Raw genomic sequence first — 27,555 nt, 5'->3', positions numbered from 1 at the left:
TATTAATATTCTGTATTTACCCTTCACTTTGATTTCCATTGACACGAGATCTTAGACTAGTAAATCTACTGTTTGTGCCTTTACCCCTAGACATACAGAAAAAAAAAATCACTAAGTCAGCCCCAGAGAAAGGAATTCCTTCTCCCATTTAGCCAAGGGCTGGAAATGGCAGTCTCCAAAGAAACTCCCTTTAATTCAGCTAGCCAGATGCTAATACAAACCAAATGTCTTCTGCTTTCCTCACAGGGCTTCTTCTGGTTGCCATGGTTACTGCAAATGCTGTGTTTCCAGCTCCCACAGAAGGAAGCAGAAGTACTCAGAGAATGACAGGGCAGTCTTAAATTTTTGTTCTCTACGTTTATCAATTATAAACTTTCAACTTAACTAGTCACACTTAAGAAATGTAGTTAGTAAACAACCCCTACATTCATCTTCTTAAAATTCTGCACTGATTTAAAGCCCCATCCTTAACTGCTCTTCCCTGGTATCTGCTGGAGAACTTCACAAACACAACCGCTCTGATACTAAAGGAGCCTTCCTTGCCAGTATTATCTATCTTGTTATCCCTAAAAAATAATTATGTCTGCATGGATATATAAACTGGAAACCTTGTGGGATTGGGAGGAACATCGAGAGAGATCATTGAGAAACATCGAAAGAGCTCTGAAGAAAGCATTGGGGAGAACATAGGAAAAATAAATGGGACATGATTAAAAGACATCTGTGCATTAATTTGTTTACCCTCAAACCTCTTGCAGTCAGTTTTTGCTTGCTATAGCTTTTCTTCTGAATCCTGAAGGTTTAGAGCGGCTGACATCCAACCATAAACCTTGTGAGGTTTCTTTGTCAAAAATCAAGTGTTCTTCAGTGTTTAGATTTCCTTCTGAGTCTTTGATTTGATTCCACCAATCAACCTGTCTGTTTTTATGCTAATGCCATGCAGGTTTTTTTTTTTTTATTTCTATTGCTCTATAGTAAAGCTTAAAATCAGGGATGGTGGTACCTATGGAAATTCTTTTATTGTTACAGGATTATTTTAGCTATCCTCTGGTTTTTTTAATCATATGAAATTGAAGTGCTTCTTTTTTCAAAGTCTCTGAAGAATTTTTTTGGAATTTGACTGGAATTGTGTTGAATCTGTAGATTACTTTTGGTATGATGGCCATTTTTACTACGTTAATTCTATTGATTCATAATCTTGGGATTATGATTATCTTCTCCAATATCCTTCTTTAAAGACTTTAAGTTATTGTCATACAGATTTTTCACTTGCTTGGTTAGAGTTACACCAAGGTATTTTATCTTATTTATGACTATTGTGAAGGGTGTTGTTTACCTGATTTCTTTCTCAGCCCATTTATCATTTGTATATAGGAGGGCTACTGATTTTATTTTTGGTTTATTTTATATCCAGCCACGTAGGTGAAGGTGTTTATCAGCTGTAGGAACTCCTAGTAGGATTTTTGGATCAATTATGTACACTATCATATAGTCTGTAAATATTGATATGTTGACTTCTTTCTTTCCAATTTGTATCCCTTTGATCTCCTTTTATTGTCTTATTGCTCTAGCTAGAACTTTGAGTACTATACTGAAAAGATATTGAGAGAGTAGACAGCATTATTTTTGTACCTGATTTTAGTGGAATTGCTTTTTAAGTTTCTCTCCATTTAATTTGATGCTGGCCATTGGCTTGCTGTATATTGCCTTTATTATGTTTAGATATGTCCCTTGTATCCCTGATCTTTCCAAAAGTTATCATGAATGGATGTTGAATTTTCTCAAAGGGCATTTCAGCATATAATAAAATGATATTGTGCTTGGTTTTTTCTTTCAGTTTGTTTACATGGTAGATTACATTGACAGGTTTTCATATATTGAACCATCCCTGCATCTCTGAGATGAAGCCCACTTGATCATGGTGGATGATCTTTTTGATGTGATCTTGGATTCAGTTTGTGAGTATTTTATTGAGTATTTTTGCATCAATGTTCATGTAGGAAAATTGGTATCTAATCTCTTTCTTTGTTGAATCTTTGTGTGGTGTGGTTATCAGAATGACTGATGCCTCATAAAATGGATTTGGCAATGTCCCTTCTGTTTATATTGTATGGAAAAATTTGAGGATAGTTGGCATATTGGCATTATCTCTACTTTAAAAGTCTGGTAGAAGTCTGCACTAAAACCATCTGATCTTGGGCTTTTTTAGGGGGGAGATTTTTAATAACTGTTTCTGTGTCCTTGGGGACTATAAGTCTATTTAAATTGTTTATCTGACCTTGATTTAGCTTTGTTAAGTAGTGTCTTAAATTAAAAAAATTAATTTGAAAGAAAATTGTCCATTTCTTTTAGATTTTTCAATTTTGTGGAGTACAGGTTTTTGAAGCATGATTAATGATTTGCAGTATAATAAAGTTTTGAGATATAATTATGACTAATGATTCTTTAGATTTCCTTGGAATCTATTGTTATATCCCTCTTTTGGTTCTGACTTTTTTTTTCATTTGGATATTCTTTCTTTGCCTTTTCGTTAGTTTTGTTAAGGGTTTTGTCTATCTTGATCATTTTTCTCAAAAAAAAAAAGCTCTTTGTTTCACTGATTTTATGTGTTGTTTTCTATTTTATTGCTTTCAGGCCTCAGTTTGATTATTTCCTTTCATCTACTTCTCTTGGGAGTGTTTGCTTCTTTTTGTTCTACAGCTTTCAGTTGTGCTTTTAAGTCTCCAGTGTGAGATCTCTCCAGTTTATTTATGAAGGCACTTCATGTATTAGCTTTCCTTTTAGAACCACTTTCATAGTGTACCATAACTTTGGCTATGTTGTGCATTCATTTTCATGGTATTCTAGGAAATCTATAACTTCTTTCTTTCTTTCTTTCTTTCCTTCCTTCCTTCCTTCCTCCCTTCCTTCCTTCCTTCTTTCTTTCTTTCTTTCCTTTCCTTTTCTTTCTTTTTCTTTCTTGACCCAGTGATAATTCAGTAGAGAGTTTTCAGTTCTCATGAGTCTGTAGGCTTTCTGTAGTTTCTGTTGTTGAAATCCTACTTTAATCTATGGAGGTCTGAAAAATTCCAGGAGGTTATTTCAATTTTCTTGTATCTGGTGACACTTGCTTTGTGGTTGAGTATATAGTCAGTATTAGAGAATACACCATGAGGAGCTAGAAATACTCTTGTTTTAGGGTGAAATATAATGTAGATATCTGCTAGGTTCATTTGAGTAGTAAATCTGTTAGTTCCATTATTTCTCTGTTTAATTTCTGTCTTGATGACCTGTCTATTGATAAAAGTGGAGTGTTGAAGTCTCCCACTATTAATATGTGAGGTTCTGTGTGTATTTTAAGTTTTAGTAATGTTTCTTTTATTGATGTGACCACTCTTGCATTTGGCACATAGATATTCAGAATTCAGATGTCATCATCATGAATTAATTTTACTTTAATGAGTATGAAATGTCCTTCATCTCTTTAGATTAATTTTAGTTTGAAATCTATTTTGTTAGATATTAGGATAGCTACACCTGGTTATTTGTTAGGTCATTTATTTGGAAATCTTTTTCTAATCCCTCACTCTGAGGTAATGTCTACCTTTGATGTTAAGTTGTGTTTCTTGTATGCAGCAGAAGAATGGATCCTGTTATCTATTCTGTGAGATATTGGTGAATTGAGCTCATTGCTATTGAGGGATTTAATGACTACTAATTGTTTATAACTCCTATTATGTTGTTAGTGGTGGTGGCAACAGTGTTTGTGTTTCCCTCCTTTAGATTTTGCTGGTGTTAGATTGCCTGTATTTTCTCATGGGTATAGTTAACCTCCTTGAGTTGGAATTTTCCTATGAGTACCTTCTATAGGGTTGGATTTGTGGCTAGATATTGTTTAAATTTGACTTTGTTATGATATGTTTTCACTGTCTATGGTGATTGAAAGTTTTGCTGGATGTAATAGTCTGAGCTGACATACATTATTATTTAGAGTCTGCAAGACATCTGTCCAGGCCCTCCTGGCTTTTAGAGTTTCTCTTGAGAGAAGTCAGGTGTGATTCTAATAGGTCTGCCTTTATATGTTACTTGGCCCTTTTCCCTGGCAGTTTTAAATAAATATTCTTTGTTCTGTATGCTCAGTTTTTTGATTATTATGTGGTGAGGGGACTTTAATTTTTGATCCAATTGGGTTTTTTGAGCTAGGGTTCTTCTCTTTCTTCTATTCCTATTATTCCTAGGTTTGAACTTTTCATAGTGTCCCAGATTTCCTGTATGCTTTGTGTTAAGATTTTTTTAGATTTAACATTATCTTTAACTAATGAATTTATTTTTTTCTAACTTATCTTCAGCACCTGAGATTCTCTCTTCAATCTCTTGTACTCTTTAGATAATGTTTGTATCTGTACTTCCTTTTTTGCTTACCCAGATATTCTATTTCTAGAATCTCTTCAGGTTGTGTTTTCTTTATTGCTTCAGTTTTAAATTTCAGGTCTTGAATAGTTTCCTTCACTTGTTTGTTTTTTCTTGACTCTCTTGCCATACTTTAAGGGGTTTATTGATTCCCTCCATTTTTTGTTTGTTTGTCTTTTACTTGATTTAAGGAAATTTTTATTTCCTCTCTAAGGACGACTATAGTCTTCCTAAAGGGTTTTTTTTTTTTTTTTAATTTTCTTGGGCTTTGACTGCATTGGAATATTCAAGTCTTGCTGTTGTTGTAGGTTAGCTAACTGGGCTCTAGTGGTGCCATATTGCCCTGACTATTGTTGATTGTATTCTTACACTGGCATTTAGACATTTTGGTTTCAGATGATTAGGTTTAGGTTCTGATTTCTGAGTTTGTCTTTCTTGGATCAGAGTTTTGTTCCTTGCTTTGTTTCCTCTTTAGTCCTTGTGGCCTGGTTTTCAGGCACCTGATATGGGCTCTGATCAAGTAGGGAGTCTCTGTTCAAGTTGGGAGTTGGCCTTCTAGAGGTTAGCTTGGCCTTTGTTGTAGTAGAAGGGGAGTCCTCTGTTCTTTAATTGGTGTTGCCTGCACTTGTTCTGACTGATGTGGCCTAAGATAAGGTGAAGTCTTCTGGGGTTGGGGGAAAGGGCTGGTCTCAGGGAGGATGGTGTAGCAGGGGCTGGGCATTGGCATGAGACTTGGGGGACAGAATCTGAGAAGTGCAGCAGTTTGGCTGGCAGGTCACTCAGATGTCCTGATGATCAAAGTGTCCAGAATATAAACTTGTAAGCCTAAACACATTTTGGTAAAATGAAAGCTGACAGCATTATTAACTTTTAACTATCACTTTCTGCCTTACAAACAAACATCCCGGCAGATGTTGTGTACAGAGATAAACTTTTAACAACTGCTTCCTGCCTCCCAACTAGGCAGTTTCCAGCTAGGCAGTTGTGGCAGACAAAGGTTACCCTCTATTCCCTTAATTTTTAACTGTTCCCCTATGGGACCACACTCCCTGCCTTGCATTTTTTCAGGGGAGTGAAAAGTCGCTGTGTCAGCCAGGCTTTCGCAAATATCTTAAGTTAGCATCCTACAATCAAAGGTTATAAATCTTAAAATGCCTGACCTCAAGGCTGTAGAAGCTCTTTGACTCACACCTGATGGTTGATTTTTACCATAAGAACAGGCTCAAAGCCTGCTTCCCCACTGTCAAAGTGTCAGAAGCCTGAACTCTGACCTGTGTCCCTAGCAAACTAGAAGTATTTAGTGCCCCATGGTGATTGGAATGAAGTTGGTTTCTGGTTCCTAGATGCTGGTGGTCTGTTCCCCATTTTATGCCCCTGGGACCCAACAGTGATTGACCTGAGCCTGAGCAACTGGAGTTCACCAGTGTGGGTACAGGGCCCAGCAGTGGTCGGTGTGGTGTGGTGTGTGTGTGTGTGTGTGTGTGTGTGTGTGTGTGTGTGTGTTAAGGGGTGCATGGATATGAGATAGGCCTTAGGTAATAGAATCTGGAGAGTGGAGCTATTTGGCAGGCAGGTGGGTCACTCCCCTGTTGTTCTGACTGGTGTGGCCTACACCTACATGAAAAGAGTCAATGTAAGTTACTTAGGTTCATTGATTTTGCTTTAGCCACAGATATGTGAATCCTGTTTCCTGAGGAGGCCGAGCTTATGTGGAGCTTCTATGCTTGTGTCCTGACAACCTTTCTGAGACCCTATATGATCCACAGAGAGTTAGGAAGGGCTGTGCTTTTCAGCTTGGCCGAAGGAAGCATTGCGTCAATGGGAGTAATTTGGGCAAAGAGGATGGTGTTATTTGTGGGATAGGGGTGTAGTCTAGTCCTACACAATGTCCTCCATCTGGCCCTTTCTTGCCAGCGCTCACTGCAATAAGCCTTTCTGTTCATCCAGTCTCCTATCTCCCCTCTGGGGTATATCAGTGAACCAAAGCCTCAGACTTAATTTCCCGATTTCAGTAATCAGGTAAGCTATGAGTAGGAGTCTCGAGGACAGACCAAGAAAGCTTGGCTTTGATCAGGCCTACACAGTCCTGACTGCCGTCCTAGATGGATACCTAGTTCTTTTTTATTTTACTTGAAATTTTAAAAAAGCAGAACATAATTATATCACAATCCTCATTCCTTTCCTCCCTCCAACCCCCTGCCTCTCCCTTATTCTCTCTCTCAAATTCGTGATTTCTTTCTCTTTAATTATTATTGTTATACACACACACACACACACACACACACACACACACGCGCGCGCGCTCTAAAGACAACCTGCTGAGTCTGTTTAATGTTGCTTCTCTCAAGGCTGACCACTTGGTATTGCATAATCAATTAGGGCTCATCCCGCGGGAAGAGTAATTCTTTCTCTCTCTCTCAGCAGCCCTTAATTGCCTACACCTCCTCATCTGCAGGTGAGCTCCTGTGAGATTTCTTCTTTCCACATTAGTGTGTCAATTGAGGTTGTCATGGTTCAGGCCTCATTTAGGCAGCCGTATTGTTGAGGTTTGCTGGGTATAGCATCTCTGTCATTTCTAGGAGACAAAACCTCACAGCTGACTTCCTGGTCCTCTGGCCCTTGCCATCTTTCTGTCTCCCGCTTCTACATGTCCCCAAGACTTAGGTGTGGGATTGTGTTGTAGACTATAAATCATGGCTGAGCAACGCATGATAAGCTCTCTAGATTTTGACCACTCATGGCCTTTGGTAATGGTCTCTGGCTGCTACAGGCCCCATAGGTACTAGTTAACACAGAAGCTGAACTGCTTACCTATTTGAGATTAGGTATGGGTAATGTCTCAAACTATATTTTCACTATAACACATTGGTTTTCTTCTATAGGAAGTTCCTCCATATCTTTCATATGACCTTTAGTAGAGCTTTAAATATTGCCTAAAATTAGAGGCAAATCCACAACCCAGGTTCGCCTTGTGTGATCAACAAAAGGCCCGTGTCCTAGTCATCACGCTGTCACCTGCCACCTTCTTCTCAGTACACAGGCTGCAACTCTTCTCCCTTGCTGAGAGCTGGTACAGTCGACTGTAGCGGGAGTGTCCATGCTGCCGTCAGAAATGTTTGTTCAAGCTGGATCATCACACAGAGTGAAAAAAGTCACAAGAAATTCTCTCACAGTGTTTTAAGTTAGTTAACCATTCTGTGTTGGCTTATAGCTATCCTGGGATGCAGGCTGGAGACCCCTGCAAGTCTCAGAATGAATGTGAGCAGAATGTGATACAATCTCTTCTAGGCAGAAACAGAGTTGCCAATGGAAGATGCTGGAGTGTTCTTTTCTTCCTTAGCTACAGGAATCCCATAAACGTAGTAGAGATGGGCACACCCCAGTCAGGTTGGGTGGCTGAGTAACTTAAAAGCAGCACCCACAGCAACTCATATAGAGCATATAGTAAGAGCAAGAAATAACTCTGTGGTTAAAAGTCAAGGAGAGTGCAGGTCGGGGGTTACTGGGTCGTAACCCTGCCCTTCTTGACTACCAAGAGCTGTCTAGGCAGAATGGATGGAAACTAAGTGAAGAAAAGCCATATCTCTTCAGCTGTTCCTCCAGAGTGCTCCCTGCTAAGAGCATTTGCCTCCCACTCAGACAAATTAGGAGATGCTGCCCTGGTGGCTACCAGTTGTGGAGCTGGGACTGATGTATTGACATGTGAAATAGAAAACCAGCCAGACAGGACATTCATATGCCAGCTGAAGAAAGCCTTGTGCCAGGCTGAGTACATGACTTTTTGTCTGTGCCTTTGCTGATGCCTCTCATATATAAGGCACTGATAGACTCCCAGATTGCTTCATGAGACGTTTGCTGATGGATGTTGTCTGATGTTCCTGTTTTCTTTGTGGCCATGCAATCAGTAAGAGGGCATCTAATTAGTAGCTGTGGCAGAGCTCTACAGACAATTTGCGAAGCGATTCTTCAAAAGGTAAGATGTTAATGAGAGTGGAATCCTGTTGCCCAGGCCTAGAGAGAAAAGCCCCCCAACCCCCGCATTCATCCAGCAGCTCCATTCCTTCATTTGGCCAAGTCTGGTCAGAAGGAGCCCTCCCGGCTGCTCATGTGACAATGCCTTTCTTTTGACCTCTTTGGATTGAAAAGTTATTGCTAGTTTAGTCAGCCCTCCCTGCTAGCACAGGCAGATAATGTGAAAAATCAAAAGTGACAGCACATTTAAATCAAACCCCTAACTCAAATTGGGTCTCTGTGCGTCGCAGGGAACGATTTAAATCTACAGATGACAAAGCGGGGACCAGCCCTGCAATCGAGGCAGGCTGTGTACCAAAACTTTTTGAGCTGCTGAGAACTAAATGCCAGACAGACTAGATTGAAGTGACAACTTGGAACGTAAAGTCACTCACCATTCAAGAAAAAGCGGGGAAGCCACAAGTATTGTTACGCTTTCCAATTCTAGTCTACCACACACCCACAGCCACTGCAGGAATTCCTGTCCAAAGCAATAAATACAGCCAAGGGGGCATTTTCTCACTTTACTCCAAAGTACCTAGTAACTCAGTAACCTATGAGACTATATGTAGTTGAAAAAAAAAAAAAAAAAACAACCTAAACCTCGGGAGGAATTGTTCTCTTTAGCCTGGGTGTTTAAGACAGACCCTGCCACAGGTGCCACTGACTCGCAGGCTCTTCGGGAGGTACGGTGTGCTAATGTATTAGATCAAAGGAAACTTCCATTTGTTCATCATAAGCTGTCTCTGAGTTATGGAGACAGAGGTATAAAATAATGGGCTCGGTCAGAATCCGTTCTGAGGAAGACAGAAGGATGGAAACGTCCAGGTTGCAGAACTGTATTAAATGTGTCAATCCCAAATCACTACGTGAAACACAATGCCAATACCATGGCAATGAAATTTGAGAATTTTTTTTTTTGTTAAACTGGAAAGAGGCAAAAAAGGACCTGCTGCTGTTCCAGAGAGAATTCACTGGTTACAATTGCTCAGAGAAATGAGCACATTTTGAGCATCATGGCTTCCTTCCTTCTGTGTTTAATAAGGGGGTAAGGGAATTGAGACAGGGCTTGAGGTGTGCCACAGGCTAGTTCCGAACTCACTGTGTGACCCAGGCTGGCCTCAGAGTCATGGCAACTTTCCTGTCTCTGTTTCCCTAGTGCTAGTCTTATAGGTGTGAACCACCATACCCAGTTTGAGCAGTCTTTCTCTAGAAGGTGCGATTGTGGGTTGCTCTGTGTGCAGAGCTCGGAACGCCTTCTGCCAGTGGCAACTTAATTGTTTCAGGCATCAGTGGACACGGCTTCAGCTTTGCTCAACTTCTTAGACCTTGATTGGCTGCGACAGCCAGTTGACAAGGGCCCCGGCAGCCTTGACTGGGGTGCGATCCAACTTCATGTGTACACAGCCCCTCCTGTGGCTGCCAGAGCTCCTGGGCTGGTTCATACGGACAGCCTGGAGACAAAGAGTTAGGACTTTAGTCCTGGTGGCTTTGGGAAGGGAAATGACAGCCAGGGAATGGTGCTCTTTCTTCCCTTTCCCCAGTGTACACTTTTGAGACACATTTTTATAACGCTCCACAGAGGGTCCTAGGGGCAGAGAATTCCAGTGTGTGCAATGGAGCAAACCTGACAGCCTGGCTTGGGGCTTTTGTATTTTCTGTCTCACACTGCAGTCCCTCATCCTGGAAGTTGATTAGCCAAACAAATGTAGTGAGTCTTTCTTTGTACCACCAGCCAGCTCCCAAATAATGACACAGAGACGTCTTATTAATTATAAAAGCCTGACCTTTGTGTAGGCTTATTCCTAACTAGTTCTTATGACTTAAATTCACCAATATTCTTAATACATGTTCTTCCACGAGGCTCATTACCTCATCTCTACGCTGTCCATCCTACTTCCTCCCAGTCTGACCAGCAATTCCCTGCTCGCCTTGATTGATTCCTTTTCCTCTTCCCTATTCTCCCCAGAACCCCACCCCCTGCCCTCTCCTGCCTAGCTATTGGCCTTTTTATCACACCAGTCAGAGCAACACATTGGCACACAGTGTGCAAATACCCACAACAAATCAACTCGTGCACACTAAGTTTTCAGGCTTCCTCTTAAGAAATCCTGCCTGGTGTAGAACACTGTTCTAGGTATAGCATGGCTATCACCATCTTCTAGACCTCCTCTCTCTCCTCCCTCTCTCTCTCTCTCTCTCTCTCTCTCTCTCTCTCTCTCTCTCCTCCCTCGCTCTCTCCCTCTTTGTATAGCTGTATGTAACTTGGTCCAATCACATGTACTCTTGGGAGGTGTTGGGATATAGGAAGCAGAAGTTACTGAAGGAAGGCTCTGTCTATGCAGGATTCAGGAGGTTGCTACCCACGCTGGAACTTTTCAGTGACAGAGCTGTTTGAAGGTCACCCGCAGGCCTGTAAGCAACCTCTCACGCATGTTCTTATAAGTAAGCCTTCACAGGCTCACCGCTTCACCAAGCTAGACTTGAGCAGAATTGTGTTTTTAGTCTGGCAGTGGTGCCCCATCTGGGATAAATAGACCTTTGGTCATGTCTCCCCAGGAAAAGTCATGCAACACTGTGCTAAGACACACTGCATCCATTGGCCTCTGCGCCTTGTGCAGAAGCATGTAATTTTAGAGCCACTTCAGTCGTACTGCTGTTTGGATGTTATTAACAAACATAAAAGATCCCACTCACTTTTCCATTTCCAATATGGTTTTAGCACCAGGGGCCAGCAGTCTGAAATGATCCCATTAAAATGGTCGATGACCTATTTTTTTTCCTTTTGATATAGGAAAGGTCCCTTTAATGCATGTTTCTTGCCCACTGGATTGCTCCTTTGTGAGTCTCATTATAAAGCCCTGACCTTCAGAGAAGAAATTAAAGCATAGGGCCATTTCATGGTATTCGCCTTCATTCTGGGCATGCTTTTTGATCTTTGTGCAGTATAAACAGTCTGGGGAGCATGCTGACAAGGTCACTATGGTGGCCTCGATCCTGACACAGCTGATTAGCCTTGCATGCAGGAAAACCATCACATATCCTGAAATTGCATTGTGAGTTCTGGTGGAGCGCGGTGTTAAGTGTGTGATATTGGTCACCTGGCATGGCAGATGAAAATGAACATGTCACCCTGGCTCCCGAACACTGAACAACAATGATTCCAAAGCATAGCCTTGCATGTGGTGAGCAGAACACAGTTTCGTCTGATGGGTTGTGTTTTGAATTGGATAAGCAAGGCTCAGGTTGGACTCATAGAGGCAATGAGCTAAAGTCAGTAAAACAGTAGGACCATTTTCAAAGGAGAGAAGAAATTTTGTTAAGATGCTGGGCATGAGCCAAATAGCTTCAAGATAGGATGATGTGGTATAGCACCAAGATGAAAAGAAACTGGGCTATGTACTGCACAGTCCCTGTGCCCTCCCAGGGTGAGAGGCGCTGACTCCGTGCTATTACTGAGCCCTTGCATAAACACGTGAGTTGTGTGGCCACATAGGGGTGTCTGGGATTAAGATGGTAGAAGAATCTGGCTTATAGTGTTCTGGTTGAATGAGGTAGGAAACAAGAGAAACACAGTGAGACATGATAATTGTGCACAGCACCCTTTGGGAAGCCTGGTAGAAACGATCATAGGTATGTTGGTGTTGGAGGTGTTAATGGATTCATTAGTTAGGGTCTGTGCTCTGCTAGCCCTGCCCTGCCAGGCATGGCCACCTGTCCCCAATATACCAATTAAAGATCCATTAAAAGTGAAAAGCAGAAAATGGAGATTTAGTCAATGTGACACATTGGGAAGGGTGACGAAGAGATCCCCGCCAGTCCATCTTTAGGGTCATACGCGAGAGTAAGATTTAAACAACACAGCTGAGCCTCCCATTCAAGGTGTAGTCTCATCCATCACTAACTCAGTTCCTGTGCCCCCTTCGAAGTCATTTTCTGCTGCAAGGTCAGGACAAGATGCAAATCCTTCTCCAGGAGATAAATTTCTAATCTAGCTACCCTCTGGGCTCAGCCTTTCATTTTCCCAACATGAGATCCTGGGACAGTTCTAATTTTACAGACCATTGTTTCAGTAGTATGATAGCCAAAGGGAAAAGCAAGATTGTCTCTTTAGAATATCTTCATTCCTGATGGGTGGAGTGGTTACTGGGGACACCTGTTATTCCACCAACTCAGTTGGGGGCCTATCGAGACAGCGTGCAGGCTTTTACTGTTTCGCCTGAGGGAAAGTCGAAGCTATGAGGAACCCTTTTCAGACAGCGCTCTAAAACTGGATTCTTCTGAAGAACCCTTTTCCGTCAGGATGACATGACCGCCTGCTCTAAAACTGGATTCTCATGGTGACTCACCTTATCTCTCTGACTCCAAATAAGCTTATTCTGCAGCCACATTTCCATGGCAACATCTCCTCCAGAGTCTCGGGAGGTTCTATTGACTTTGAGTGCCCTGTGGCTCTGAAGGAGGGGTGCAGCTTTCTCAGAGGTTTGCTAAGAGGAACACTGATCTCCAAGGGAAAGTGTTGGAGTTCCATCAACGGTTCAGGAATACGAAGCTGTTAATTTCAAAGTTCAAAATCATATGACATAAAATTAATTATTTAAAGTGTTCAAGCAAGCTGGTACAATAGTGCATACCTGTAATCACAGCCTTAAGCAAGCTGAGGCAGGAGGATTGCCATCTTTGGTTCCATAGGCCCTATGTATCTCTAATTAATTAATTAAGGGCTCAAGCAGAGACAGTGTTCACAATATTAACCACCACTTATGCATATCTGGTTACCAAACATTTTTCTCAGCCCTAAACCCCATAGGAATAGGGTTAAGGTGCCTGACAATCCTGAAAACTGTCTGTGTGTGTGTGTGTGTGTGTGTGTGTGTGTGTGTGTTTGTGAAGAGCAAGGTTTTTTTTTGCCTCAGAAACAAGTCAGACCCTAGTGCTACAGCTATGAAGTGGCCCCTCAGAAGGTTCATGCACTAAAGGATTTGGTTCCCAGTTCATGACTGCCATTATTGAGAGCGTATCAGAGCCTGAGGGAGTCAGGGTCAGAGCTTTACCAGAGGAATAATCCACGTATGGATCCATCGTTTTTTTATTCACATGTATGTGATATATGAACATGTTTATGTTCATGAGTGACTACTGGCATGCACAGGCCACTGCATGGTGTGGAAGTCAGGGGGCAGTCAAAGATGGATCCCGGCCTTCCACCCTATTGAAAAGAGTCCCTTATTCAGTTCTGCTTATGCTACGCTAGCTGGACCATGAGCCTCCGAGGGCTTCTCCTGCCTCCACCTCCCATTCCGTCAAAGAAGCACAGATTACAGATTTGTGCTCCAGCATGTGGGGAAGTAAGGCCTGATGGAATGAGGTAGGTCATCAGGAGCATGTCTTGAAGGATATCACATTCCCGATCCCTTCAGATCTTTCGTTCCTGTCTCCTGACTTTATGAAATGAATTGCCCTTGGTTATGTTTGGCTGCCATGACGTTCTGGCTCACAGTAACAAAGCCAGCAGCCTGTGGACTCACACCTTGGAAACTGTGAGTCCAAATAACTCTTCTTCCCCTGCTCCAGTAAGATTATTTTTGTGTGTCTTGTCACAGTCATAATCTTGTTTTATGTCATTTAATTTTTAAATGCCATATCTTCTTGTTTTCCCCAAATTTGCCCACAGAAAATATTTTCAATGTAGAAAACACATTACCTTGAAAATGCAAGAAAGTAAATTTCCCTAAATATAATGTAAACATGACAAAGGCCAGAATTTGAGCCAAGTTACATTTTTAAAATGTTGATCTATGGGAACATGCTCTCTTCTGCTTAACACATTCACGTCCAGGGGAGGCACTCTATGTGAGAGGCCCTGAGAGCCAGTGGATGGGCATGATTTGCTCAGTCTCTTTAGTGACGTCACCAAGCAGTAGCTAAGGTTAGGTCAGATCTGAGGTGAATATCTGTGCCCTGCTGATCACTTTCTGATATTCTTTCTTCATGTGGGTAACATTTTTCGGAGCCTTGGTTTTTTAATCTATAACATAGGGACAATTCCATTATCATAGCTCTACTGAGAAAATGAAGCACCCTGTGGAGTAGATGCTGGGTGAATGCTACCTTCTGAAGGAGGCAGGCAGAGAGGCCAGTGTCCTTAGCCAGCTGGCCCAGCACACAAACAAACGCCTTTCTCTGGCATTTCTTCTTCACGGTGCATTGGACTTTAGGCCCTGCTTCTGAAAGTGGAGCAAACAGAAAGACTGAAGCTTAGTATCCCACACCTCCACTGCTGGGTACTGGCATCCAAGGCCAGACCGTGTCTCTCAATGTCATGTAAGATCAGTTTCAGTACCGAGCAAACCTATATAGGGTTAACAGTGTAAGAGAGGACTAGCTGCATGGGAGAGGGTCACTGCTCTGAATGACTAGCCAAGTAAACCGAGAAATATAGACCAGGTTCCCTCTAAAGTGTTCACAACACCAGTGCACCAAGCGGTACCCTGGATGCCTGAAGTCCTCCTAACAGGACACTCTCCAGACTTTTCATCCAGCCAGACTAATTTAGTACAGGTGAGCGTTGCAGACTTTTTCCCATTTGCTGTAATGCAGATTTGGAGTAAAATCGGGTATCCCTTTAGCTTTGTTAGGTGATTTGTCCATCCTTACCAGCTTATAATTTGTTCAATAAATAGTGAAACATCTATGGATCACATACTATTCATGGTGGGCACACTAAAGTCCAGTCTACAGTGGCTGCACCCAGTGCCCCACACATCTTTGTCTCTGAAGATGTTCCATCCATGAGGAAAGTATTCCCTGGATGAGAAAATATCCTGTGTTGGTCACCTTTCCATCATTGTAATGATTCCCTCAGGTAATTAACTTATAATGGAAAAGGCTTTTGTGAATTCACCATGTGTGAGGTTTCAATCCTTGGCTGATTGACCCCTGGCCTTCAGGCCTTTAGTGGAAGTGCCGGGTGGCAATGGCAGAAGCACATGGTGGAACAGACTGCTTTCTTTAGAGCCAGGAATCAAGGAAGGTGGATCTGTGAAGCCCACAATCACATCTGAGGACTCACCCCCAATAGCCGTGGTTCTCTTACTCTGCCCTGTCTCCCAGAGGTTCTACTACTTTCCAGCAGCAACCCTGCAGGGACCATGCCTTCCACATCTAGAACTTTGGGGGACATCCAGGATCCAAACTGTAACAGTTCCGCTCCATCTTCTAGCCTATGCCCTTCTTCCACAGAACTTACCGTCTAACATGCAACTTAACTCATTTGTTTACTTACAGCTTGTGTCTCCCAACTCGGAGTATAAGTTCCACAGCATGGGGATCCTGACTTGTTTTAGATTTGGGATCAGGCACATAATAGGCGCTCAATAAACACCCACTGTTGTCTGGCTGAATGGCAGCTATCACTTGCAGAAATTACAGACATGACCATAAAAGTTTGAGTCTTAATTTTATATTAATTACTTTGAACTGTTGCTGTGAAAACAAAGTCAATCTTAAAATCATACTTAGTGAAAGGAGAAAAATAGTAGAGCTGGGAAAATACTGAAGAAATGATGTGCAGGCAATGTGGTAAATTGAATGAGAAATATCCTCCCTAGGCTGGGGTGTTTGAATGCTTGGTCCCCAGTTGGTGGCAATATTTGGAGAGGTTACAAGGAGGAGCAGACTTGTAGAAGTCTGAGAATTTTAAACCACATCCCACTTCCTGTTTATTCTCTCTGCTTTGTGTCTGTGGTTAAAGATGCAATCTCTCAGCTGCCTGCTACCACGCTGTCCCCGCCATCACAGACCAGAAGCCAAAATAAACATTTGTTTTCTAGGTTGGCTTGATCATGGTATCTTGTCACCAGGAAAGAAAAGTGATGAATGTCCCTACGCACATACTTTTTCTCACCAGGAATTTCATGTCTTATTCTACAAAGCAAACATACCGGCGAATACGATTGTTAACTGTTTTAACAGCTGTCTGCCAGGGTTCCAATTTTAAAACTAAAAAAAAAAAAATAATAATCTCTGCTTTAGTCTCTCTCAACCGAAAGACTCATTTCCCAGTGTGTTGCTAATCGACAGTTTTGCCCCAAAGACAGTTTTTTTTTAAACTTTCACACTGAGATCCTTTGTGTATGAAAGACAAAATTATTATCAGAATCATTGCTCATGTTCTTTGTCACACAAAAAGCATAAGTAATGTTTTTAATAATGCAAGCCATTAAAAAGTGGATGGGTTGAATTCATTGTTCCAAATACACACTGGGAAATAATTTTTCTGTGCACAGAGGTGTAACCCTTGATGCTTGCTATAAGTCCACCCCATCCCTATTTTACACAGAATTAAACATGTTTTTCACATAGAGACTCAGAGCCAGTGTCAGCCATTCAAGTTTGGTATCTCAAGAAGGAAACATTTTCAAAGGTACTGGTTCACTGCAAAGAACAACTTTGTATGTAAGAAACTGGTTAGAAGAATATAAAAAGAGTAGATTTTTTTCCAAAGGACGGCTGGCTGGCACTCTTGGTCAAGGAGGCTTTGGAGTAGGCTGGTGAGGGTGGAGTCACATTTTAGAGACTGAAGTTTTTGGTATCATTGGCAAGCTAGGAAACAACCAGGTAGTGCCTAGGTAGGCATAGTCCGTGTTTCCTCCTCTTTGGGCATGACTAAACTCAGAGAATCCTCTCCAAACCCCGAGGGATGTGATCTCTTTTCAACATGTGCTCTAGGTAACTTCTGTTACTCAGTGTGACTTGGCATAAGAAATGATGGTAGCAATTTGGTATTTGGAAAGAATAGATGAGCATCAGGTAAAACAACACTAGAGTCAAGAGCCATTTCAGATGCTCTGGCTGCTTCTCATCCCCAACCCTTAGGTTCCTGCCCAGGAATTTGACCTCTGCCTGCTGACCTCTGACCTCTGTCAAGTTTCCCTAAGGTTTGGGAGCAGAGAGATGAGATTACAAGGACCACATCCTGGTTCATCCCACCACTTTTCTGTGTGTGTGACAGCCGCACATAGCTAATCTTCCTCACACCTCTTGATTTTTTTCTGAAGAACCTGGTGACTTGTAGCTTTAAGTTGGCTTCCAAATAATACTCCTTGTTCTAGTTAAAAGGGTCTCAACCTGGACGGTGATTACACAGAAAGGGCCAAGAAGAGAGAGTTGGGGATAGAGTGGTAGTCAGAAAAGGCTACACCCAGAGTGCTTCCTCTGTGGTGGAAGAAATTGCTACTTCTTTCTTCCTTTCTCCCTTTGCTTCTTTTCTCTTTTCTTCGGAGAAGAATTGTGATGAGGTCAAGAGAATGTGCCTGGAGAGAATATTAGGGTGGCCTGATTGGATCAAAATCAACCTCTTTTGTCTTCTCACTAAGAGCAGCCAGCACCATCTGCAAGCACTCTTCCACACCCTCTGCTGCCAGGACAGCTGTTTTATTTAGCACCACATTTCCTGTAGCACCAGGGAACGCTACAGTTATCCCAGACTTCTGCCACAAGAGCCCAAGCATTGCCTGTGGCCATTAGATCAACAAAAGGAAACATTATCTTTCATCCAGCTGAAAATGAACACTCTGGATTAATTAAAAAGCAAATGTAATCAAGGCCTCTGGATTTTTTCCTCTAAAGATCTGTCTGTGGGAGCCTGAGGATGGCAGTACATCCTCTTATGGGTAGGGAAGAGTTGAGGGTTTCATCTGGATTAATTTATAATGTGATTTGCCCAATGTGAGTAGATGGAAGCCAGCAGGAGTTTAAAGTCTCTCTTGGTCTCTGTAGAATAGATTGCTACTGCTGGTTGCTTTAGAGGAAATAAGAGGCAGGGAGATAAGGTTATAGATTTGAATTAGATTACATACTAGAGGTGTTGCTCAACTTGTGTGTGTGTGTGTGTGTGTGTGTGTGTGCTCATATACTTAGGCAAGTGATCTAACCTCTCAAGAGTTCTAATTGATGATCAGCAGACTGGAGGTAAATAATAGCTTGTGCAGAACAAGGCACTTAGCATAGAAGGAATACTAAGAAATACTAGCTAGTCACTCACACACAGATGATGACAGAATTGCCTGAAATTACTTGGTGATTGGCAGCAATACTAGTAATCTGAGTGACTTGATTCAGTTGTGCTTATGATGTAGGTAGGGTTTGGAAGACCTGTATGTATGTGTGTGTATATATATATATATATATATATATATATATATATATATACATATATATATATATGAACACACACAGAAAGGGTTTATAGAGTAAATTGTCATAATTCCTTTTGATCTATTTTATTCCTCCTGTGCTTTAGAATTCTTCCAGGTTACCATTGTTGTTGTTGCTGTTGTTGCTTTAAGTAAAGTCTGTCAATGATCAATTTTACTTCTTTGGAAGTTTCTTTAACTGTGTTTATATGTTCAGTGCATTAACTCAACCAGTTTTTCCTCCTTGCTCTTATGAGCTATGGAATTTTTCAACCACACTGAAATTCTTACCAGTTTTTAAGCTAGCCATGCATTTGCACAATGTGTGCTTTGGTTTACAAAATCCCTCACTCCCTTTGTTTTATGAGCATAGTTTTTTTATGTTTCTAAGCAATCACATCCAAATATCTGTTTCTTTTTTTAAAAAAATCTACTAATCTTAACCCAAATTGTGAGTCCAACCTTCTGTGCAGAAAGTTATTCTCTGTATACTTGATTATTTAAATTAAATTTCGTATGTGATGATGTCGTTGTTATTCAGACAGGTATTAACTTTTGGGGGGAAATGATGCTCTGTTTGTAGGATGGTATAATGTGCCATGGCACTGCCTAAAGAATGTGCCATTTATCCCTATCCCCACTAAGCTTTCTAGTAAGTTAAAACAAAGAACAATGATCCTTCACGTTGGCAAGTGAGGAAACTCTACTTGAAGCCCTTGCCACAACCATGAAATTGTGACAGAGCTGAGTCTTTAACATTGGCCAGTTTGCCTCTAATTTCTGTGTCGTGAAACACAGTCTATGTTCCCTACCCTGTGCACCCATGAGTTCCATTAAATTTCAATCTGTGCTCCACATATAGCCTCTACTTTTTAAACTGTGGACCAAGGCTCAGTCGGTCTTCCATCCTTCAGGCTTAGAATAGCATGTATCTCCTTATGACTATATACCATCCCTGCATTTGTGCACATACCGGCTGGCCCAGGCACTGAGAACAGTCTGTTACTTACTTCCTGAAACAGGATACCATTGGTTTGCAAACCAATGGCATCAAATGTGTGCACCTCCTCAGTGAAGACTAATGATGGTTGCTGGGCCTCCAGGAACATGCTAAGACATGCTTCTGCTCTGTTAGCCCAGCTCTTCTGCTTTCCAGATGAGAGCGGCGAACACAGTTTCTTTGCTCCAGTCACGTTTTGCTGCAGCAGATTCCGTTCAACCTCTTGACACCAATTTGTGTGATATTTTAGCATTTAGTGTGCAGACAGGAAAATGGCATTCCTGCCTGCGCCCTCTGGGCAGGCAGCCTGCTTTCAGGTTTAGCTGTGTGATTTGCCTTTCTCTGAGTTTAGTCAGCTCTATTGAAATTCCTCTTCTGAGATTCTCTCATTAAACCCTCCCATGATCCATCGCTGTGATGTTGATTATCACAGTGTTGTCTTTTGCCATTATTAATCTTTGGCGCTTGCTGTTCTAGTCTGCTTCTGAAGGACTCCTGTGATTTTGGCTATTAATCTTTATATCAATCAAATTATTTACTGTTTTAACTTGGAAGGACTTGCAGCTCCTGGGACTGCATCTTACCTGCTCTGGTGGCTTCACAGTGAATGCTATTCTTTGAATCCCTTTTATTTTTCCTTTGAAGACTCATCCTGCACATTCTTCTTATTTTTGTTGAGTCCATTTGGAACAACTGTAGTGTACACACTTTTAGTTTTAGTTTTTTCTCCTTCATGAGGCCAAAACTATCTATTACCTTAACTGTGATATTAAAAAACTCTCCGGACACATGTCTAATTGCAATCCTGTGGTGACCTCAGGAATGGGCTTTGTAGATATCCTACTACAGAGCCCTACCCATTCTACCTTACAGTCCACCACAGATTTGGATTAAGGCTACATCCTTCTGACAGCTCCCTGTTAAAATGGAGCATTCTGGACACAGTAGTTATTTTACAACGATTTGGGAAAATTACAGATAATAACAATGGAATAAAGATGTGTTCTGTCTCATGGTTTCAGTCCATAGTCATCAAGTTCCTTTGCTTTGAAGACTTTGGCGAGGCAGGAAACAAATGGAAGAAAGATACTGACCTCATGGAAGCTAGGAAGCAGAGGGTTAGGAGTAGAGGGGAGATGCTTAATACTGAAACTACTTCATCAGGTAAAGCAAGGCAGAGCCATTCCTAGGAAATGAGTGTCTTATCATGCTATCAATTTTGGCTCCTCCTGTAGTCTTACTGACAAAGGCAATGCATACTGTGTTACTACTTCTCAGCTCTCCCAGACTCCCTGGCTTCTCCAGTGTGGCTCCCTTCTCACCTCCTCCAGACCAAGTCCTGGCTACACTTGCAGAGTTGAAATGGCAATCATATAAATAGGAAAAGCGATATTCTCAGAGGGAAAAACTAAGCCAGCTGAACAACTTTTGGAATGAAAAGAAAACGGCTGACTTATAAGAACAGGTTTGTGGGCCGGGCAGTGGTGGCGCACGCCTTTAATCCCAGCACTCGGGAGGCAGAGGCAGGTGGATCTTTGTGAGTTCGAGGCCAGCCTGGTCTACAAGAGCTAGTTCCAGGACAGGCTCCAAAGATACAGAGAAACCCTATCTCAAAAAAAAAAAAAAAAAAAAAAAAAAAAAAAAGGTTTGTGGCATTTGTTTTGGAAAGCATGATTATACTGAAAACCACCTAATTAACCGAATTAATGTTTTGCATATTCATTAAGGTGTACTCACACATTTCCCAAGCAGTTGAGGGTCAGAGGTGGGAAGAAGATTTGACAAATGACGTAAAACAGAAATAGTGCAAGTTTGTGCCTTAAATGATCTTACAGAAAATGACAGGGCTTGATCTTTATCTAGGGAAGAAGGGATTTTTCAAAGTTGACTGAGAGAGGTGAAGTCCTCTGCACTCATCTGAAGGGAAGCAGAGAGAACCAGTGAGAACAAATGCAAGGAATAGAACCAGCCCCAACTCAGGGTGATTTTAGACAGTGAGTTGACAGCAGCAAGTTTGCTTTTTGTTCCCTGACATACTTTTGGGTGTTCGGCAGACACCAGGAAAAAATTTTCAATAAACTGAACAATATAGGTACATAAATATGCTCTTTGTCAAAACTGGTCCGGTTTCAAAACAAAATTACTGGTGGGAAATGGGTATTTGGAAGTCCGTAACTGTTCTTTTTTAAAATTTCTAAAATTTACCCTGTCGTCATTGACTCAGCTCTGTGCGATCTGTTCTTAGAAAGGATTCAAGTGGAAAATGTGAAAACAGCTGCTTGTCTTACGGGGAGGCTGTGACTGGTCCAGTTCACAGGGTCACGGTGGTGCCAACACTGGGTAGAGTTGACAGCTGTCACTGTGACTCTGCCCACTGTTCTTGATGGAACTTTCTCTAGATGAAGCATAACGGGCAAGGGTTGCGGATTCAGATGGACCTGATTATATGGCACCAGAAATGGATGCCCCTCTCGGCTCCCATCTCTCTTGTGTCCTTCTGTTTCCTGCGGGCATGTGACTGTGAGACTGTAAGTGGTAAAAGCCCCAAAGGAAATGATAAAAGCAGATTCCCTCGACTTCAGTTATTTACCCTGGAATTCTGCTGATACTAGATTATCCTAACGCACTCTGAGAGGCATACTACATCCCTAGCTATTATGAAGTCGACGACCATGTGTGGGCCAACTTCTCCATGAGAAGTACTCTTCTAAATGTGGATAAAGGTGTTGCCGGCCCCACAGAGCTTATGGTTAAATGAAATGTGTTTCTATCCATCCTTCCCAATCAACAGGGGAGATGGTTAAATCACAGTGCAATCACGGCAGGCTGGAGAGACGGACCACTGATTAAGAGCACCCACTGTTCTTGTAGAGGAACTGAGTTTGCACACAGCCAAACCCTCATACACCAATACAGACAGGGAGTCCCTCCCAGGCTGCCTAAAGAAGCTCTGGGATTGAGAGGGGATGGGAAAGGACGGGATGTTTTGAAAATGTGAGAACTTGTGGTTTTCTCTCACAACTATACATGTCAAAACCACTGTGCTGGAGATAGCAATGGCTCAGGTGATACAAATCTTTCCTACTCTTCCAGAGTTTGATTTCCAGCATCCCTGTGTGATGACTCACAACCACCTGCAACTCCAGCTCCAAGAGGATTCAACATCCCCTTCTGGCCTCTGCAGGCATCTATACATACATACATACATACATACATACATACATATAATAAACCATTAATAAACAAACCATTGTGGTACCTAATCATTTCTCCAACATGTGCATCACTCAGTTTGATGATGTAAACTTACTATTTGGGCATATATGATTGTCCCCTATTAGGAGAACAGTAATTTTACATAGGAGAAAATAAGTCACAAAGAATACTTCTTTTGCCAGGCAGTGGTGGTGCCTGCCTTTAATCCCAGCACTCGGGAGGCAGAGGTAGGCAGATCTCTGTGAGTTTGAGGCCAGCCTGATCTACAAGAGCTAGTTCCAGGACAGGCACCAAAGCTACAGAGAAACATTGTTTCAACAACAACAAAAAAAAGTACGTATCTTTCCTAGGGAAAAGTTCAATCATAGTTGGACTGGTGTGCCCTTGGCAAATTTTTCTTCTGAATAAAAGGTGGCACTACAGGAGGTGGCTATTCCCAGGTCATTCCTATTAAAGAGTTTAATCACCTCACTGATGACATCCACACCATCACTGCAGCTAATAACCTCATGGCTGCTGCCATCCATGCTCGGATGTCTCATGAGCTGACCCGGACAGACAAGGCTCTCTTTAATTGCTTGGTACCTTCAGTAATGAAGCAAGAAAGTTCTCTGATATCCAGATCAGAAGGTTACGGAGGTTAGGCGTTGAAAAGACTGACCCTGCCACACAGACGGATGATGAGATAAACAGATTTGCAAGACTGGATAGTAATCTAGAAACCGAAATGTGGCAGAGAGCGCTGGACATCAACGATAGATTCCTGAGAAGATCACAGTCGGACAGGCTCCAACAGAGAAAGGCCACACATGGACTACCCCGTTTGATACCACTGTGGCGAGTGAAATCATGGCCGTTCTAGCCCTCACTAGTTCCCTGGAAGACATGAGAGAGAGATTGGGCAAAATAGTGGTGGCATCCAGTAAGAAAGGAAGACCCATCATGCCGAGGATCTGGGCATGAGCGGAGCGCTGATAGTGCTGATGAAGGATGCAATCAAGCCCAAACTCATGCAGACCTTAGAGGGCACACCAGTGTTTATCCATGCTGGGCCTTTTGCTAACATCACACATGGGAATTCCTCCATCATTACAGATGGGATTGCACTCAAACTTGTTGGCACTGAAAGCTTCCTAGTGACTGAAGCAGGATTCAGAGCAGACACAGGAATGGAAAAGTTCTTCAACATCAAGTGCCAGTAGTCTGGTCTCCAGCCACATGTGGGGGAACTTGTTGCTACTGTCAGGGCTCTTAAGACGTACAGGGGCAGCTCGACGGTCACTGCTGGGCTGGCCCTTCCCAAGGCTTACACAGAAGAGGACCTGAACTTGCTTGAAAAGGGCTTCAGTAACTTCAGGAAACAAAAAGAAAATGCTAGGATGTTTTACGTGCCTGTGGTGGTGGCCATGAACACATTCAAGACAGATACAGAAGCTGAACTGAACCTCATCTGCTGCCTCTCCAGAGAACATGGGGATTTGACGCTGTCAAATGCACCCACTGGGCATGAGGGGCCAGGGGCCGGGGGCCTTAGCCCCGGCTCAGGAAGTCCAGCAAGCATCACAGGCCCCCAGCAGCTTCCAGCTCCTCTATGACCTCAAGCTCCCAGTTAAGAATAAAATCAGGATCATTGCACGGAAGATCTAAGGGGCAGATGACATCGAATTGCTCCCGGAAGCGCAGAACAAAGCAGAGGTCTACACAAAGCAGGGCTTTGGGAATCTATCTATCTGCATGGCCAAAACACACTTGTTTTTGGCTCACAACCCAGAGCAAAAAGGTGCCCCCAGCTGGCTTCCTTCTGCCCGTCCGTGACAGCTATGCCAACGTTGGCACTGGTTTTCCGTATCCTTTAGTAGGAAAGATGAACACAATGCCTGGACTCCCGACCCGGCCCTGTTTTTATGATATTGATTTGGACCCTGAAACTGTAACAAGTGAATAGATTGTTTGAAACAGATCTTCCATCTGTGAGAGGCCACTTTGTCTGGCCAGTGTCTGTGCAGGCCCCCTGAGGAAGTATGCAGAAGTCCAGGAAGTCAGCCCCTGACAGGAAGAGCTTCAGTAATAGTGAGAGTTTCCCTAGAGCCTTTCACAGCCTTAATTCACATCATTGTGTACAAATTAACATAAATCATGTCTATTTACTTAGTGAAATTCCACAGAATAAATGGAATAATTTTGCTACCTTGGTGTTGAAATGTAAAAAAAAAAAAAAAAAATGCTTCTTTCCCATGAAGGTAAGCACTGCTGTCTGTTCTTTGCTGCCTGCTAAGGGTCTGGATAAATGACAGGTTGATTAAATAGAGCCAGGCACGGGAAAAGGGAATGGCGAGACCCCTTCTCTTGTCAGCAACCATTCACACATTCATGCCTGTTCTCTGTTTCTGGTCTCTCCTTTGTGTGGCTAGGTAGGATGGGCAGGGCCAGCGGGAGAGGCAGCAAACTTCAAACCCCTGGAGGACAAAGGTATATGTTGAACAGAGAGAACTTCCTGTGTAGCAAGCCCTACTCACAGGGGAATTCTGGATCTCTCAGAGATGCATGTCTCTGTCAGCCGGTCAGCTTAATGCATAGAAAGATAACTCGAGAAATAGCAGAATTCCAGGCCTTCATGGATTCCATGGGTGTTGGACTTGTGATTTGGTCAGCCCATAGGTCTTGCGCCATGTTAGATAGCATCACAATTTGGAGGACTCCCCTTAGGAGAATTCTGAGGTGAGGGAGTCTGGTGATCCCTAACTACCTGAAGGTCATCTGAGCTCAAAATTAATCAGCCTGGCATCTCACTAACCCATTTCCCTCCTCCAGGGAAGGTGGTATCACAGAAGGAAGTCCTAACTTCCATCATGTTAGTGGTGATGCATTGATTGATTCCGGCTCCGGCCTTCTAAACCCTTCCTGCCATTACCACCCACAGCTACGCTAAGTGCATGGGAGAAACAGACAAGCCTAACGTCTCTGTGCCACCTTTTACAGGGAATATTAAACACATTTACTAGTATTTAATTACAAAATTATTGTGAGTTTCCTGAAAAAAGCTGAGAATGGCTAAGAAAATACAGGGAAGGAAAAGAGCGTTTTCCTTTTATTTTTCTGTAGCAAACACTGTATATTTGATTAGCTCGTCTCGTTTCTGAATCAAGGACTCTATTGTTCACACTGTACTATAATTACTTTTCACTCGACAGTATATTTAGAGCATTTTCTTCTGTCTTCTTTAAAAGCAGGAATTTGGTTTGATAGACTACACATTATTCTCTTTCATTGATATTTATATACCATCTCTTATATAGCCACACCGCATATAACCACACCTCATAGACTGCACCTTTATAGACCACACCCTATATAACCATACCCTACTATTATTTGTCTGGAGGTCTTTTTTGTTTGTATTTTCCAACTAACTTTTGTCTTTTATTCTATCAGGATTATATTTTCATTATCACAGACCCACACAGACACACATATATAAGGTAAGTATCTAAAAACAACAACAACAACAACAACCTAAGTTTCATACTTCCCATATACAATGTCACAGTGTGAAGACTCCTGATCCAAATGGAAATTTAGGGGGACTGTAAGAGGAACTCAGGCTGCTCAACTGAGACGCAGTCCTGCAGGGCAAACATCAAATCCCACAGTTCATGTTTAGAACCTGGGGCTTTGTGTGGCATCGCGTGGTCCCAGTGGTATTGTCCCCCCCCCCCCCCCCCCCCCGCAACCAGTTCTCTTGTCTCTGGTGTATGTGTGCCTTGTTATTAGGCCAAATCTACTTGGTCCCTGCAGCTTTTCTGAGCAAATGCCCTTCATTTCCTATCTGCAACATCCTGGAATTTCCACTGCAAACTAGGCTTCACTACTTTCCCAGCTTTAAACAAAAGCCTCTTGGGATCTTCTTGCAGAGAATCCAAGCCTGACACATATCTCCTGGCCACAGCACCTTTTTGACCCCTTGGCAGATGCCCCCAGGTCACTTTCACTCTCTCTCTCCTTGTGTGTTTATTTATACACACATATATATATGCATACCTATGTGCTATGCAAACATACATATATGTGTACACTTATGTACATGTTTGCATGTATATGTAGTAGAGGCCATAGGTCAATATCAAATATCTTCTTCGATTGCTCTTCACTTTACCTTTCTAAATAAATGCTCTCACTAACCCTGGAACTCAGAAATTCAGCTAGAGTAACAGGCTTGCAAGCTCTGGGATCACAGCGTGTGCCCCTGAGCCAGGCTTTTTAAGTGGACTCTGAGGATTGTCCTCATGTTTGAACAGCAAGTACTTGACTGAGTCATGCCCCAATCCTTATAATAACTGCTTAATAGTATGAATCTCTTACCAGTTATAGTTTGTCTACACTGTTTTGCCACACCACTAAATTCCTTCATAATCTTTTCCTCTAAAACATCTGATTTTTCTTAGCTTTTTGTTTCACTTATTGCTCTCACTTTAAATCTGGAAAGAACAGGGTTTTTCTGTCCTGCCAACCAACTCCCAAAATAACCACATGGAGACTTATTAAGGATTATCCATACTTAGCCACTATCTTAGGCTTTGTTATTGACTAACTCATAAACTCTAACATTGGCATAAAGAAATAACCATAGTATGTATAATGGCTAATGTGGGTTATCAACCTGACATAACATCAGAGAGTTGACCTAGTGAAATGCATCTATCCTGTTGGTCTGGTGCCTTGTTTGTGGGTGATTTTCTTGATTGC

The 27,555-nt window shown here is 42.3% G+C and overlaps 1 pseudogene; it reads left to right on the top strand.

Annotated features, from left to right (window-relative positions):
- Positions 1-23,219: 23,219 nt before the first annotated feature.
- LOC119827106 lies at positions 23,220-24,757 on the top strand (annotated as a pseudogene).
- The last annotated feature ends 2,798 nt before the right edge of the window (positions 24,758-27,555 follow it).

Source organism: Arvicola amphibius, chromosome 12 (genome assembly GCF_903992535.2).
Source record: "Arvicola amphibius chromosome 12, mArvAmp1.2, whole genome shotgun sequence".
In the NCBI taxonomy this organism is placed as follows: Eukaryota; Metazoa; Chordata; class Mammalia; order Rodentia; family Cricetidae; genus Arvicola; species Arvicola amphibius.
Note: the sequence above shows the minus strand (reverse complement) of the source record. Positions and strands in the feature narration are given on the sequence as shown.